This window comes from Heterodontus francisci, unplaced genomic scaffold (genome assembly GCF_036365525.1).
Source record: "Heterodontus francisci isolate sHetFra1 unplaced genomic scaffold, sHetFra1.hap1 HAP1_SCAFFOLD_242, whole genome shotgun sequence".
In the NCBI taxonomy this organism is placed as follows: Eukaryota; Metazoa; Chordata; class Chondrichthyes; order Heterodontiformes; family Heterodontidae; genus Heterodontus; species Heterodontus francisci.
Window position 1 is genome coordinate 1,113,939 of NW_027142053.1, and position 17,780 is coordinate 1,131,718.

Below are 17,780 nucleotides of genomic sequence, written 5' to 3' on the forward strand. Positions count from 1 at the left end.
TAATAAGACCCTTTTTACCCTCCTCCTCTAACCAAAAAGGACTGAGCAGGTAAGCTATTTACTGTTTTTGTTAATATCTATAGTTGTACTTAACTAAGGGGTAATTGAATAAAAGAAATGGCAGCCAGTGTAGTGTATTGCTCCTCCTGCAGAATGTTCGAGGTGAGGGAAACCTCCGGTGGCCCTGCCGACTTCACCTGCTGGAGGTGCATCCGTCTCCAGCTCCTATCAGACCGTGTTAGGGAATTGGAGCTGGAGCTGGATGAACTGAGGATCATTCGGGAAGCTGAGGGGTTGATAGATAGAAGCTACACGGAGGTCGTTACTCCACAAATCAAAGGCAGCTGGGTAACAGTTAGAGGTGGGAAGAGGTCAGTGCAGGGATCTCCTGTGGTCGTTCCCCTCAACAACAAGTATACAGTTTTAGATACTGTTGGGGGGGACGGCCTATCGGGGGCAGGCTGCAGTGACCGGGCCTCTGGCACGGGGTCCTGCACTGTGGCTCAGAAGGGAAGGAGGGAGAATGGGAGAGCACTAGTCATCGGGGACTCGATGGTGAGGAGTACGGACAGGCGGTTCTGTGGGCGCAGGCGAGACGCACGGATGGTTTGTTGCCTCCCTGGTGCCAGGGTCCGTGATGTTTGTGATCGCGTCTTCAGGATCCTTAAAGGGGAGGGGGAGCAGCCAGAGGTCGTGGTGCACATTGGCACCAACGACGTAGGAAGGAAGGGTGGCACAGATGTTAGAAGTGAGTTTCGGGAGTTAGGCTGGAAGCTGAAAGCTCGGACGGACAGAGTTGTTATCTCTGGTTTGTTGCCGGCGCCACGTGATAGTGAGGCTAGGAATAGGGAGAGAGCACAGCTGAACACGTGGCTGCAGGAATGGTGTAGGAGGGAGGGCTTCCAGTTCTTGGATAATTGGACTGCATTCTGGGGAAGATGGGACCTGTTCAAACAGATCGGGCTGCATCTGAACCAGAGGGGCACCAATATCCTGGGAGGGAGGTTTGCTAGTACTGTTCGGGAGGGTTTAAACTAGTTTGGGAGGGGGATGGGAACCGGACTTGTAATCCAGGGACCAGTGGGTCCACTCAGAAAGACAAAGAGTGTAGTGAGGTATTGGGGAAGGTAGCACTGTCACAGAGGACAGATGGGCACGGAGAAGGGTTAAAGTGCGTATACTTCAACGCAAGAAGCATCAGGAATAAGGTGAGTGAATTGAAGGCGTGGATGGGCACTTGGGACTACGATGTTGTGGCCATCACTGAAACGTGGATAGGTGAGGGGGAGGAATGGTTTTTGGAGGTACCTGGTTATAGATGTTTTCATAAGATTAGGAATGGTGGTAAAAGAGGTGGGGGGGGTGGCATTGTTAGTTAGAAATAGTGTAACAACTGCTGAAAGAATTTTCGAGGAGGATCTGCCGACTGAGGCACTGTGGGTTGAGGTCAGGAACAGGAAAGGAGCAGTCACCTTGATGGGAGTTTTCTATAGGCCCCCCAATAGCAGCAGGGAGGTGGAAGAGCAGATTGGGAAACAGATTTTGGAAAGGAGCAGAAGTCACAGGGTAGTAATTATGGGGGATTTCAACTTCCCAAATATTGATTGGCAACTCTTTAGATCGAATAGTTTGGATGGGGTAGTGTTTGTGCAGTATGTCCAGGAAGCTTTTCTGACTCAGTATGTAGACTGCCCGACCAGAGGGGAGGCAATATTGGATTTGGTACTAGGTAATGAACCAGGGCAAGTGATAGAGCTGTTGGTGGGCGAGCACTTTGGAGATAGTGATCACAATTCTGTAGCATTCACTGTGGTAATGGAGAGGGATAGGTATGTGCAACAGGGCAAGGTTTACAATTGGGGGAAGGGTAGATATGATGCTGTCAGGCAGGAACTGAGGAGCATAAGTTGGGAGCATATGCTGGCAGGGAAGGGCACGGTCGAAATGTGGAACTTTTTCAAGGAGCAGATAGTAGGGGCCATTGATAAGCATGTCCCTGTCAGACAGGGAAGGGATGGTCATGTGAGGGAACCGTGGTTGACAAGAGAGGTTGAGAGTCTTGTTAGGAAGAAGAAGGATGCGTATATAAAGTTGAGGAAAAAGGGCACAGGCATAGCTCTGGAGGGATACAAGATGGCCAGGAAGGATCTGAAGAAAGGGATTAGGAGAGCTAAGAGAGGGCATGAAAAATGCTTGGCGGGTAGGATAAAAGAAAACCCCAAGGCCTTTTACGCGTATGTCAGAAATATGAGGATGACTAAGGGGACCATAGGTCCGGTCAAGGACAATAGCGGGAGACTGTGTGTTGAGCCGGAAGAGATAAGTGAGGTTTTGAATGAGTACTTCTCTTCGGTATTTACGAATGAGAAGGGGTGTATTACTGAAGAGGACGGTGGGAAGCAGACTGGTAAGCTCGAGGAAGTGCTCGTTAGGAGGGAAGATGTGTTGGGGTTTTTGAATAACTTGAAGATAGACAAGTCTCCCGGGCCTGACGGGGTATATCCAAGGATGTTATGGGAAGCAAGGGATGAAATTGCAGAGCCGCTGGCAATGATCTTTTCATCTTCTCTGCTGACGGGGGTGGTACCAGGTGATTGGAGGGTGGCAAATGTTGTGCCCCTGTTCAAGAAAGGGAATAGGAACAACCCTGGGAATTACAGGCCAGTTAGTCTTACTTCGGTGGTAGGCAAGTTGATGGAAAAGGTGCTGAGGGATAGGATTTCTGAGCATCTGGAAAGACACTGCTTGATTCGGGACAGTCAGCACGGTTTTGTGAGGGGTAGGTCTTGCCTCACAAGCCTGATTGAATTCTTTGAGCAGGTGACCAAGCAAGTGGATGAGGGTAAACCAGTGGATGTGGTGTACATGGATTTTAGTAAGGCATTTGATAAGGTCCCCCATGGTAGACTTATGGAGAAAGTCAGGAGGCATGGGATAGTGGGGAATGTGGCCAGTTGGATTAAGAATTGGCTAACTGATAGAAGGCAGAGAGTGGTCTTAGATGGTAAATACTCAGCCTGGAGCCCAGTTACCAGTGGCGTGCCGCAGGGATCAGTTCTGGGTCCTCTCCTGTTTGTGATTTTTATTAACGACTTGGATGAGGAAGTCGAAGGGTGGGTCAGTAAATTTGCAGATGATACAAAGGTTGGTGGAGTTGTGGATACCGAGGAGGGCTATTGTCGTCTGCAAAGGGACTTGGATAGGTTGCAGTGCTGGGCTGAAAAGTGGCAGATGGAGTTTAACCCTGAAAAGTGTGAGTTCGTCCATTTTGGAAGGACAAACATGAATGCAAAATACTGGGTTAACGGTAGGGTTCTTGGGCATGTGGAGGAGCAGAGAGACCTTGGGGTCTATGTGCATAGATCATTGAAAGTTGCAACTCAAGTGGATAGGGCTGTGAAGAAGGCATATGGGGTGTTAGCGTTCATTAGCAGAGGGATTGAATTTAAGAGCCGTGAGGTGATGATGCAGCTGTACAGGACCTTGGTAAGGCCTCATTTGGAGTACTGTGTGCAGTTCTGGTCGCCTCATTTTAGGAAGGATGTGGAAGCCTTGGAGAGGGTGCAGAGGAGATTTACCAGGATGTTGCCTGGAATGGAGAATAAGTCTTACGAGGAAAGGCTGAACATTCTAGGCCTCTTCTCATTAGAAAGGAGAAGGATGAGGGGTGACATGATAGAGGTTTATAAGATGATCAGGGGAATAGATAGGGTAGACAGTCAGAAACTTTTTCCCCGGGTGGAGCAAAGCGTTACAAGGGGTCATAAATTTAAGGTGAAGGGTGGGAGATATAAGGGGGATGTCAGGGGAAGGTTCTTTACCCAGAGAGTGGTCGAGGCATGGAATGCCTTGCCCGGGGAAGTTGTTGAGTCAGAAACTTTAGGGACTTTCAAAAGGCTTTTGGATAGGTATATGGATAAAGGAGAATGATGGGGTATAGATTAAATTGTCCTTGACAGAGGACAAAGGATCGGCACAACATTGTGGGCCGAAGGGCCTGTTCTGTGCTGTATGTTCTATGTTCTATGTTCTATGTTCTATGTAATATCAAGAAACTCACAATTTTATTATTCAGGAGTCGGAACACAGATATTAACTCCAAGTTACAGTTCTGGGTTCATTTAACAAAAAAATGGTAGAGAATAATATTGCTCACTGATTGAAATCCCCCAGTGAGGAGACAGTTAAACAGTTGGGACATCCTTCAATCCAAGGTTTTGGCAGCATTTGCAACTTTTGCAACTTTTTTATATCCAGCTTTGATGGACGAGTGAAAAAACTGATAAAAACTGAACAGTTCCATTCTTCCTTCGTCTCTTCTTTCGATCAGTTTCTATTTTCTGTCCCAGATCAATATCATGATGAGAATCCCAATTTCAACTGCTGTTTCTGGTGTTTTATCCATTCCAATTAAAATTCAACATTCCAATCAAATCTATTTGTTGTTCCACAGTGTCTCTCCATGTGTTTTATTCTGTTGTATTCTCTCTCAGTCTGTTTGATGATCAATGTTACATCTCAATCTCTGGTCTGGTGAAGATCAGAAGCAGTGATATCTGTTTGCACCACCTGACAAGTCGGCTGAGGCTGTGCCTCACTGATCACGTGGAGTTGAAGCAATTCTTCCAGTCAGTTTTCTCAGTTGTCATTTCATGAGAAATTCGAAGTTATCATGACTTCGTCAGTGACCGAATGGTTCAGGTGTCTGAGTGATGTTAATCATGCTGTGATCAAATGATTGTATGTTCCAGTCTTTCCGTGGTGCGTTTTCACACTGAGTAGAAACGTGTTGGACATGGTCTGGAAATGTTTCACACCGCTCCATTCCCAACAGGCCATGACCTGATGTGATGGAAATTTCATTTACTGACAGAAGCTACATTTCCATCATTGCGCATCTGGTTGCACAGTCAGGATTTGTGTGAAGGTGACGGTTGTGCTTTTGTTACCTAGCAGATGAGGAGGTGGCTGAGAGATTAAGGTGATGGGCTACTAATCCTTTGTGTTGTGCTACTAATCTTTTGTGTTGTGCCCGTGTTGGTTCGAATCCCATCCTTGTCGTTAGTTTATCAAATGCCTGTTGCATTCTTTTTTACAGCTTCAAAGCAATGTCGGCCTGGAAACCTGTTCTTGTCAGTATCTTGACGGTGGTTCCAGAATAGTTTATACTTTATTAAAATTGAGATAGACAATTGGAATTCTTCACCCAAATTGGACTGGAATGAAGATCAAATAGGGATCACGAAACGGAGAAGGATTTTCCCTCCCCTCCTTCCTTCTTTCCATCTTTACTTTCTCTGGATTTGCACCAAGTGAAAGACTAACGGGAAAAGCAAATGGCGAGGGAGCAGAAGCAGAACATTATCCTTTGGCAAGAAATTTATTTTCAAATCTTCTTGATAGATTAAGTGAGGGAGCAATGCTTTGGCAGATGGAGTTTAAAATGAGGGGTCATCTGGTACCGACGAAAGATTGATCAGAGTGTTTTTTGTTAAGTGGTGAGATGATAGAAACTGCGGAGGCGCAGAGACCCGAGTACTGAATCACTAAAAGCGAGTGGACTGGTAGAAAAATAATGTGAAAAGTGAACGGAATATGAAGATTGGAACTCATGTAGCAGTTATATAAAGCTCTGTGCTCCTGAAGTAAATGTCCAAGCCCAGATTGTGGGGAATCTGTGGAGAGTGATTTGTTTTTTATTCATTAATGGGCGCGAGTATCGCTGATAAGGCTGGCATTTATCACCCATCCCTAATTGCCCTTGAGAATGTGGTGGTCAGCTGCCTTCTTGAACTGATGCAGTCCATATGGTGCAGGAACACCCACAGTGCTATTGGGGAGGGAGTTTCAGGATTGTTCCATGTCAGGGTGGTGAGTGACTTGGAGGGGAACCTGCAGGTAGCGAGTTCCCATGCATCTGCTGCCCTTGTCCTTCGAGGTGGTAGTGGTCACGGTTTTGGAAGGTGCTGTTGAAGGATACTTGGCGAGATACTGCAGTGCATATGGAGATGGTACACACTGCAGCCACTGTGTACTGGTGGTGGAGGAAGTGAATGTTTAAGATGGTGGGTTAGGTGCCAATCAAGTGGGCTGCTTTCTCCTGGATGGTGTTGAGCTTCTTGAGTGTTATAAGTGGGATGTGTTCCATCCCACTCCTGACTTGTGCCTTGTACATGGTGGACAGGATTTGAGGTGGCAGGAGGCGAGATACTTGCTGCAGAATTCCTAATCTCTGACCTGCACTTATAGCTGCAGCATAGATGTGACTGGTCCAGTTTAATTTCTGGTCAATGGTAACCCCCAAGATGTTGATGGTGGGGGATTCAGTGATGATTAATCTGCTGAATATCAAAAGGTAGATGGTTTGATTCTCTCTCAATGGAGATGTTCACTGCTTAGCACTTGTGTGGCCAGAAGGTTGCTTGTCACTTATCAGCTCAAGCCTGAAGTTTGTACAGGTCTCGCTGCTTGTGGGCACAGACTGCTTCAGTATCTGAGGAGTTGTGAGTCATCAGCGAACATTCCCAATTCTGTTGAAGGGAAAGTGATCAATGAAACAGCTGAGGATGTTTGGGCCGAGGACACTACCCTGAGAAATTCCTGTGGCAATGTCCTGGGCTGAGATGATTGGTCTCCACTAACCACTACCATCTTGTTTTGTGCGAGGTATGACTCCACCAAGTGGAGAGTTTTCCCCTTGATTCTCATTGACTTCAATTTTGCTCGGGATCCTTGATGCCACACTCACTCAAGGGCAATCACTCTCACCTCTCCTCTAGAACTGCACTCTTTTGTGTCTGTTTGAACCAAGCTGCAATAAAAAATAAGAACAGAAGAAATATTAGCAGGAGTAGGCCATTTGGCCCCTCAAGCCTGCTCCACCATTCAATAGGATCATGGCTGACCTGATCATGGATCAACCCCACTTTCTTGCCTGCCCCCATAACCCTTGACTTCCTTGCAGATAAAATTCTGTCAAACTCATTCTTGAAGACATTGAATGACCCAGCCTCCACTACTCTCTGTGGTAGAGAATTCCAAAGATTAATGACTCTCTGAGAGAAGAAATTCCTCATTTCCATCTTAAATGGAAGACCATTATTCTGAAACTGTGTCCCCCAGTTCGAAATTCCACCATGAGGGGAAACATCCTCTCAGCATCCACCCTGTCAAGCCCCGTCAAAATCTTATATGTCTCAATACGATCACCTATCATTTTTCTTAACTCCAATGAGTATAGGTCCAACCTGATCAACTCTCCACATAAGACAACCACTTCATCACAGGAATCAATCCAGTGAACCTTCTCTGAACTGCCTCCAATGCAAGTATATCCCTCCTTAAATAAGGAGACCAAAACTGTACACAGTACTCTAGGTGTGGTTTCACCAACACCCTGTACATTTGCAGCAAGACTTCTCTTCTTTTATACTCCATCCCCCTTGAAGTAAAGGGCAACATTCCATTTGCCTTCCTAATTATTTGCTCTACCTGCATGGTAACTTTTTATGATTCATGTACGAGGACACCCAGATCCTTCTATACCGCAGCATTCTGTAATCTCTCGCAATTTAAATAATATTTTGCTTTTCCATTCTTCTTACCAAAGTGGATAACCTCACATTTTCCCACATTATACTCTACCTGCCAAGTATTTGCCTGGGGTCGAGGAACCCTGGCAGAACCTAAACTGAGCATCGATGAGCAGATTATTGCTAAGTGTCTGGTGCTTGATAGCACTGTTGATGACATCTTCCATCACTTTGCTGATGATTGATAGGAGACTGATGGGGTGGTAATTGGTCAGATTGGATTTGTCCTGCTTTTGTTTTATGGAGTGGGCACACTTGGGCAATTTTCCACATTGTCGGGTAGATGCCTGTGTTGTCGCTCTACTGGAGCAGTGTGGCTGAGAGCACAGCTAGTTCTGGAGCACAAGTCTTCAGTACTAGAGCCGGGACGTTGTTAGGGCGTATTGTCGTTGCTGTATCGAGTGACTTCAGTTGTTTATTGCTGTCATGTGGAGTGAATCGAATTGGCTGAAGACTGGAAACTGTGATGCTGGGGACCTCAGGAGGCCGAGATGAATCATCTACTGAGCAATTTCTGATGGAAGATGGTTGTAAATGATTCAGCTTTGGCTCCACCATAATTGAGGATGGGGATTTTTTGGAGCCTCCTCATCTGGTTAGTTATTTAATTGTCCACCATCATTCATCACTGGATGTGGCAGGACTAAGGACCTGTGATCTGATCATGAGGGAGATATCCATACATGGAGTGGTGGGATCTATGGAAAGTGATCCTGAAGAGGGTGTCCGAGCATGTAGTGGCGGGATCTGAGGAGAGTGATCCTGCCGAGTGTGTGCAAACCTGGAATGGAAGCTTTCTGTGGAGGTAAAGGAGAAGGCCATTCTGACCCAGTATTTTATAAAGGTTTATCATAACTTATTTGCTTTTACTATATGTCTCTATTAATAAAGCCAAGTGTCCTGTTTGCTCTTCGAAGCCTTTTCAAACCTTCTAAGATTGGTGTACATTGTCACTCTGTTCTGGCACCCACATTAGAATTGTAACATTTCATTTATATGGCCTCTCCTTATTCTTTCTCCCAAATTGTATCTCTTCACAATTCTCTGTGTAAATTTTAACTGCCATGTGAAAGCCCATTTTACCAGTTTTTTTAAGCTCCCCTGAAGTGTGTTACAATCACTGGCACAGGATGAAATTCTCGAGCATTCTTTGATGCAATCTCCATGGAAAGAGCAATCTTACATGCGAGCTCGAATGTGAGATTTTGTGTGTTTAGTATCTTTTCTCATCCACCAATATAAGCACAAATCTGTCTCATAATGCACGGTCTAAGAATATGCCAAAGTTGCAATGTGGTGATAAATTCTTCATACCACAATGTACTCACCAACTGTTTCACTACTTTTCTGATTTCTGCTTCCAAATTTCTAGCTTGCCGTGATCTCTAGTGGCTTCGGGTTGAAATGTTCCTCCAACTTGGTGATGATTGTTTTGAATGGCACATCTTATGCCTTGATGGGAGCAGGAAGCTTTGTTAGCTGGTCATACACTTCCAGGCTAATTTCCATTGGCAAAATTGCTTTCTTGCCCTCAAGAATTGCCTTATTCTGAGTCTTGACCTCTGCACTTTCACCTTCAAATTCCAAAATGTTATTAGCTCTGAAAAACATGTCCATTCTTTCAATATATGAACTGAATGGTTCTCAAGCCCTCTCATAAGTTCCTCACCTTCCGATGTCTCCCATATGTGTGCAGCCATATTGTCCCAAATAAGCAATTTGAATCAGATGCACAGGAAGACCCTGCGGTATCTCATTCAACTGAAGAGACATTCTGTGGCCCAGGCTTCACACAATCCACCTAAAATCTCCACCATCCGAGCAGGTAGGTCACCAGGAGCTAGCTGATCCTGTTCACTGCAGTCCCTGCTGCTGTTTGCTGCCTATATTTACAGACATTTATCTCATCCTCATCACCATTTTCTCTAATATATTCAGGGGACATCAGCAGAGAAAATATGCACCAAGCGTGGCAAGTGCAAGGAATTGTTTATTTGCGTTATTATGTCATGCACATAATATACAAATACATTAAATGTGTGAATCATTTCTTGAGCACTTTTATACCAGATGTGTCTGAATAAATGGAACCCCGTCACAATAAACACTGTCACCTTCCAACGTTTAACGGAGAGGTTTGACGGCCTGATGTGAGTGATTCCCACATTAATGTGTTTCTGCAAAGTTCGGAGAAAGATGGAGATTTGAATAATTTGCAGGGAAATCTTTAAGCATATCTCCATGTTTCTCACTGACAAAGTTCTGCAAACACATGGATTCAGAAAGAACCTGAGTGCAAAATCAACAAAAATAAACACAGCCAGAGATACTTGCAATAACTTGTAGCTCAGGGAAAGTACATGATGTAATGGAAGTGATTTTGAAATTTTTTTGTGAAATTCTTTTTGAGGAATTCATCGTCAAACTTAATAAATGTCAGACCAGTTCTTTTTCAAGAGGGTACTGAAAGTATTAATTTGGCAACTATGTTTACTGGTTGTCACATGACTCAAGTTAAATGTCGAACAGAAACCCTTGGAACAGGGGGAAATGTGGACAGAGAAGTCAGTTGCGCCTCATGATTGGACAAACCCGGCAGCAAAATCACAAGCTTTCATTTGTAGCAGTCATTGTGTTTTACCTTCTGGAGTGAGCAGCTGATAAAGTTAGCCTGAAGAAGTGTCAAGGAAGGAGAGAAGATCACAACCTACGTTGTTTTGCAGCAAATCTTTAAAAGACCCTGAGAACTTCACTGTGTCAATTCATCTCTTCTCCTGTCTTTGAAGAAAGCCTGCTAAAATTAATTCTCAACACTGCCTCTAAAAAACTGTTCTAAAAGACCCTAGTGACCTGTCTACGCATACTCAGAAGTTAGACTGTATGCCAGTTTTGGAACAACATATCTCATCTGCTGTTTTCTTCAGGAATGAACAAGCAATCAGCCCAAGTGTTGTTTTTGTCTTTAACAGAACACAGAATTGTAAAAAATAATTCTTTTTTTTTCAGTTAACCGGTGTATGTGTGTGTGTGTGTGTGTGGGGCTGTGGTAAGAAAGGGGCTTTAAATGTTGGTTAAGGTAAAAAGGGAACTTTTAAAATTTCTACCTGTGTATTTATGCTTTATTTCATGACTAGTTAAAACTTGTTCTGTAATAAACTGATAATTTTGCTGTTCATTAAAGAAAGCTGGTCAGTGTCTTCTATTCTGGGAAGAAAAGAGTACATGATTGACTGTTTCAGGAAGTGGGAAAAGTTAAAATATATGTTGTGACCTGTGGAGAAGTGGGATGAGAATATAGAGAAGGGAATGAAGAAGGGTCATTGACCTGAAACGTTAACTCTGCTTCTCTCTCCACAGATGCTGCCAGACCTGATGAGTATTTCCAGCGTTTCTTGTTTTTATTTGAGATTTCCAGCATCTGCTGGATTTTCCTTTGATATTGATATTATATGAGAATAAATAGTGCACTCCTCTGATATTAGTTGCACCAGTATCTGGCTCTGTAGCTTAGTTGGATAAAGCACCTGTCTTGTAAACAGGAGATCCTGGGTTCAATTCCCCGCAGAGCCTTGTTTCTCATTTGTGATGTATAAGTTACCTTGTCAATCACTTCCATCTGTGTCTTCGGAACTCTAAGTGAGAATTCAAATTACGTGATGAATTTTCGTCACAAGAGAAAACAGCCTTTGTGAAGGATGTGAGTTTGGAATGGCTGTTCCTCCTTGGACAGAAATTCAGTGCTGATATTTCAAAGGCAACTTCTTTGTTACAAATTTGTTCACAGTTGCATTCAACCTGGAAAACAGCTCGACATTGATGTCACTGAAGGAAAGTGTGACTGCGTTGTATTTTTCAGAGTGTTTGTGTTGTTATGTCTTGCTTGTGACTGAGACTGGGACATGACACAAGTGGGAGGGTTTATCTGAGGTTTGGAACATTTGTCAGTCAGGAACAAGAAAAGTCAAAGGAACCAAATAAGAAAACCTATGTCTCATGTGGTGACCGAGAAACGGTGAGAAGATATTAAACTTTGTTCTATTCAATACAGCAGTGTGAACATTGACCTTTCCTGCCTTTTATCAACAGTATTTGAAGTGTCTCGGTAACAATGTTCAGTGTCGATGAGAGTGGGGTCTGGGTGAGCAGCTGCTGAGTGTGACAGGGTCAGGACTAGATGCAGGAAGTTCTCTGACAGTCTCTCTCTCTCTCTCTCGCTGATGGGTTTGAGTTGATTTTCAACGGGCAGCTGTTGGTGTTTCGATAAATCAAGTTCCCTCCACCCATGTTTTTGGACAGACAGTGTAGTATAAGGATGGAAAGGGTTAATGCTGAAGACATTGGGATCAATCACTCCCACTGTCAAAGTGATGATGTAACAGTCACATGAGATGAGGTTTGGGAGGAGAGAGCAGCACCAAGGATGCTAGCTCAGGAGGCTTGATGAGTGTGTATATAGTATTGTGTAAATTAGAAAAGAGTTCTTAGTTCTTTCAGCAGGAAATGTGTCCCGAAAATATCGAGAAACTCACAATTTTATTATTCAGGAGTCGGAACACAAATATTAATTCCAAGTCACCGTTCTGGTTTCATTTAACAATAAAAGGTAAAGAATAATATTACTCACTGATTGAAATCCCCCAGTGAGGAGACAGTTAAACAGGTGATCTGTTGGGGCATCCTTCGATCCAACCTTTCTGTAGCATTTAATCTCCTTTTTGGTGAAATTCTCTGTTATATGCAACTTTTTTTTTTATCCAGCTTTGAGGGGCAAGTGAAAAAACTGAAAAAAGTGAGCAGTTCCATCATTTCTTTTCTTCCTTCTTCCCTTCTTTCCATCAGTTTCGCTTTTCTGTCTCAGATCAATATAGTGATGAGAATCCCAATTTAATCTGTTGTTTCTGGTGTTTTATCCATTCCAATCAGAATTTAACATTCCAATCAAATATATTTGTTAATCCACAGTGTCTCTCCATGTGTTTTATTCTGTTGTATTCTCTCACAGTCTGTTTTATGATCAATGTTACATCTCACTCTCTGTTCTGGTGAAGATCAGAAGCAGTGATATCTGTTTACACCATCCACCAAGTCGTCCTGAAGATGTGCCTCGCTGATCATGTGGAGTTAGGAACATAGGAACATAGGAGCAGGAGTCGGCCATTCAGCCCATCGAGCCTGCCCCACCATTCAATATGATCATGACTGATCATCCACTTCAATGCCCTTTTCCCCACACTTTCCTCATATTCCCTTATGTCATTTGTATTTCGAAATCTGTCAATCTCTGCTTTAAACATGCTCAACGACTGAGCTTCCACAGCCATCTGGGGTACAGAATTCCAAAGACTCACAACCCTCCGAGTAAAGAAATTTCTCCTCATCTCTGTCCCAAGGAGCTTCCCCCTTATTTTGAAGTTGAGCCCCTAGTTCTCGACTCCCCATCCAGATGAAATATCTTAGCTGCATCTAGGTTTCAATGAGATCACCTCTCATTCTTCGAAACTCTAGAGAATACAGCCCCATTTTCCCCAATCTCTCTTCATAGAACAGTCCCACCATCCCAGGAACAAGTCTGATGAACCTTCGTTGAACTCCCTCCATGGCAATAATATCCTTCCTAAGGTAAGGAGACCAAAACTGCACACAGTACTCCAAGTGCGGTCTAACCAAGGTTCTATACAATTGAAGCAAGAATTCACTACTCCTGTACTCGAATCCTCTTGTGATAAAAGCTAACATACTATTAGCCTTCCTAAGTGCTTGCTGCACCTGCATGTTAGCTGTCAGTGACTTATTGACATGGACACCCAGGTCACCCTTATATTCTATACCTCAGCTAATAAAGGAAAGGATTCCATATACCTGCTGAACCTCCTTATTGACCAGTCCTGCTACCTTCAGGGATCTGTGGACATTCACTCCAACGTCCCTCACTTCCTCTGCACCGTTCAGTGTTCTCCCATTAATTGTGTATTCCTTTGACTTTTTTGACCTCCCAAATGCATCACCTCACCTTTGTCCAATTTGAATTCCATTTACCACTTCTCTGCCCACCTGACCAGTCTATTGATATCTTCCTGCAGTATACAGCTATCCTCCTCCCTATCAACAACACGGACAATTTTTGTGTCATCTGCAACCATCTTGATTGTGCCCTCTACATTTATGTCCATATCATTAATATGTACCACAAAAAGCAGGGGACCTAGTTCTGAGCCCTGTGGAACACCAATGGAAACAGTCCTCCAGTTGCAAAAACACCCGTAACCAATTCCTTTTTGTTTCCTGCCACTGAACCTATTTTGTGTCCAGCTTGCTACATTCCCCTGGATCCCATGTGCTTTTTTTTTAACCAGTTTGCCATGTGGGACCTTGTCAAAAGTCTTGCTAAAATCCATGTAGATCAGATCAACTGCACTATCCTCATCAATCCTCCTTGTTACTTCTTCAAAAACATTCAATCAAGATAGTCAGACAGGAGCTTCCCTTAACAAATCCATGCTGACGATACTTGATTAATCTGTGCCTTTCTAAGTGACAGTTTATCCTGTCTCTCAGACTTAATTCCAATAATTCGCCCACTATTGCTGTTCGGCTGACTGGCCTTTAATTATTTGGTCGATCACTCGCTTCCTTTTTCAACAATGGTGCAATGTTAGCAATAAAAACAAAAAGTGCTGGACATACACAGCAGGTCTGGCAGCATCTGTGGAGAGAGAAACAAAGTTAACATTTCAGGTCAGTGACCTTTCATCAGAACAGGAACGTTAACTTTGCTTCTCTCTCCACAGTTGCTGCCAGATCTGCTGTGTATTTCCAATGCAACTAGTTTTTATTTCAGATTTGCAGCATCTGCAGAATTTTGCTTTTATTGCAGGGTTACGAGACCTCCAATCCTCTGACATAACACCCGTATCCAGTGAGGGATTGGAAACTGATGGTCAGACCTTCCACTATTTCCTCCCTGACATTTCATCCGGCCCTGATGATTTATCCACTTTCAAGGATGCTAATCCCATTTATACTTCTTCTCTCCCTCAGTTTATCATGTCCAATACTTCACACTCCTTCTCCTTAATTACAATATATGCATCACCCCTCATTTGTGAAGGCAGTAAAATATTCATTAATGAACATACCAACATCTTCCACCCTGACACATAGGTTACATTTTTAGGTCTTTGATGGGCCCTACTCTTTCCTCAGTTGCTTCTGACATAATGTATTGATGAAACATCTTTGGATTTGTTTTGATTTTGCTTGTCAATATTCTTTCATGATCTCTGTTTGTTCTTCATCGCTACTCCCAAATACCTCTAGTCATGTCAAAACACAACTTATCAGAAGGGGAATTTGAACCCACCCCTGCAGAGAGAATTGTGATCTGAATGAACCGTCTCAGACTGCTCGACCATCCTGACGACCCCATGTGTATGTTTAATGCTGACGAAATTATCCACTCATTGTGAAAGTATTTGTGAGATTGTGGAAATGTCTGGAAGAGGAAAGACCAACGGGAAAGCTCGGTCCAAGACCAGGTCTCGCTCCTCCCGGGCTGGACTGCAGTTCCTGATGGGCCGTGTTCACAGGCTCCTGAGAAAGGGTAACTATGCTGAGCGTGTCGGTGCCAGAGCCCAGGTCTATCTGGCTGCTGTGCTCGAGTATCTGACCGCAGAAATCCTCGAGCTGGGCGGTAACGCGGCCCGGGACAACAAGAAGACCTGCATCATCCCCAGACACCTACAGCTGGCCGTCCTCCATGACGAGGAGCTCAACAAGCTGCTGGGAGGGGTGACCATCGTTCATGGTAGCGTGCTGCCTAATATCCAGGCCGTGTTGCTGCCCAAGGAAACCAGCGCTCCGGGCACCAAAACCAAGTCAATCTGCCAGGATTTTTTCAAATACTCAAAGGCTCTTTTCAGAGCCACCCACAGTATCTGAAAGGGCTGATTACTGTCTGAAGTCTGCTGTACTCACACCTCTGTCTATCCCTCTTCATTTGGAACAACCAATGCTATCCTCCATTCCTTTCACCATTATGTGTGTAACTAGCTTCTCCTTATAGTCAGTCCAATATCAATGTACTAATGAAATGATCTGTGTCCGTGCTGGCAATTTCCATAGAATCATAGGAAAATTAGGGCACAGAAGGAGCCCATTCTGCCCATCGAGTTTGCTCTGGCCGAAAAAACTAGCCACCCAATCTATTCCCACCTTCCAACACCTGATCCGTAGACTTGCAGGTTACAGCACTTCAGGTGCATGTCCAGGTACTTTTAAATGAGTTGAGGGCTTCTGCCTCCACCACCATTCCTGGCAGCGAATTCCAGACACCCACCACCGTCTGGGTAAAAACGTTTCCCCTCATGTCCCCTCTAATCCTTCTACCAATCACCTTAAATCTGTGCCCCCTGGTAACTGACCTCCCCACCAGGGGAAACAGGTCCCTACTGTCCACTCTGTCTAGGCGCCTCATAATTTTGTACACCTCATTCAAGTCACACCTCAGACTCTTCTGTTCTAAGGATAACAACCCGAGTGGCTTCAATATTTGCTCTTAGCTGCAACTTTCAAGCCCTGGCAACGTTCTTGTAAATCCCCTCTGTACTCTCTCCAGAGCAATTATGTCCTTTCTGTAATGTGGTGACCAGAACTGTACGCAATACTCCAGCTGTGGCCGAACCGCCGTTTTATACAGTTCTTGCATTACATCCCTGCTTTTCTATTCTATACCTTGGCCAACAAAGGAAAGCATTCCATATGCCTTCTTCACCACTCTATCTACCTGTCCTGCCACTTTCAGGGACCTGTGGACATGCACTCCAAAGTCTCGCACTTCTTCTACCCCTCTCAATATCCTTCCTATAATGCGGTGACCATAACTGCACGCAATACTCCAGGTGCGGTCTCACCAGAGTTTTGTACAGCTGCAGCATGACCACGTGGCTCCGAAACTCGATCCCCCTACTAATAAAAGCTAACACACCATATGCCTTCTTAACAGCCCTATTAACCTGGGTGGCAACTTTCAGGGATTTATGCACCTGGACACCAAGATCTCTCTGTTCATCTACACTACCAAGAATCTTCCCATTCGCCCAGTACTCTGCATTCCTGTTACTCCTTCCAAAGTGAATCACCTCGCACTTTTCCGCATTAAACTCCATTTGCCATCTCTCAGCCCAGCTCTGCAGCCTATCTATGTCCCTCTGAACCCTACAACATCCTTCGGCACTTTCCACAACTCCACCGACCTGAGTGCCATCCGCAAATTTACTAACCCACCCTTCGACACCCTCTTCCAGGTCATTTATAAAAATGACAAACTGCAGTGGCTCCAAAACAGATCCTTGCGGTACACCACTAGTAACTAAACTCCAGGATGAACATTTGCCTTCAACCACCACCCTCTGTCTTCTTTCAGCTAGCCAATTTCTGATCCAAAGCTCTAAATCACCTTCAACTCCATACTTCCGTATTTTCTGCAATAGCCTACCATGGGGAACCTTATCAAACGCCTTACTGAAATCCATACACACCACATCCACTGCTTTACCCTCATCCACCTGTTTGGTCACCTTCTCGAAAAACTCAATAAGGTTTGTGAGGCACGACATACCCGTCACAAAACCGTGCTGACTATCGATAATGAACTTATTCTTTTCAAGATGATTATACATCCTGTCTCTTATAACCTTTTCCAACATTTTACCCACAACCGAAGTAAGGCTCACAGGTCTATAACTACCAGGGCTGTCTCTACTCCCCTTTTTGAACAAGGGGACAACATTTGCTATCCTCCAGTCTTCCGGCACTATTCCTGTCGACAATGACGACATAAAGATCAAGGACAAAGGCTCTGCAATCTCCTCCCGAGCTTCCCAGAGAATCCTAGGATAAATCCGATCTGGCCCAGGGGACTTATCTATTTTCACACTTTCCAAAATTGCTAACACCTCCTCCTTGTGAACCTCAATCCCATCTAGCCTAGTAGCTTGAATCTCAGTATTCTCCTCGACAACATTTTCTTTCTCTACTGTAAATACTGACGCAAAATATTCATTTAACACTTCCCCGACCTCCTCTGATTCCACACACAACTTCCCACTACTGTCCTTGATTGGCCCTAATCTAACTCTCGTCATTCTTTTATTCCTGAAATACCTATAGAAAGCCTTAGGGTTTTCCCTG

The 17,780-nt window shown here is 44.3% G+C and overlaps 1 non-coding gene across 1 annotated transcript; it reads left to right on the forward strand.

Moving 5' to 3' along the window:
- Positions 1-11,088: 11,088 nt before the first annotated feature.
- trnat-ugu (transfer RNA threonine (anticodon UGU)) lies at positions 11,089-11,162 on the forward strand. The gene has a single exon. It is a non-coding gene; the product is annotated as a tRNA-Thr (tRNA).
- The last annotated feature ends 6,618 nt before the right edge of the window (positions 11,163-17,780 follow it).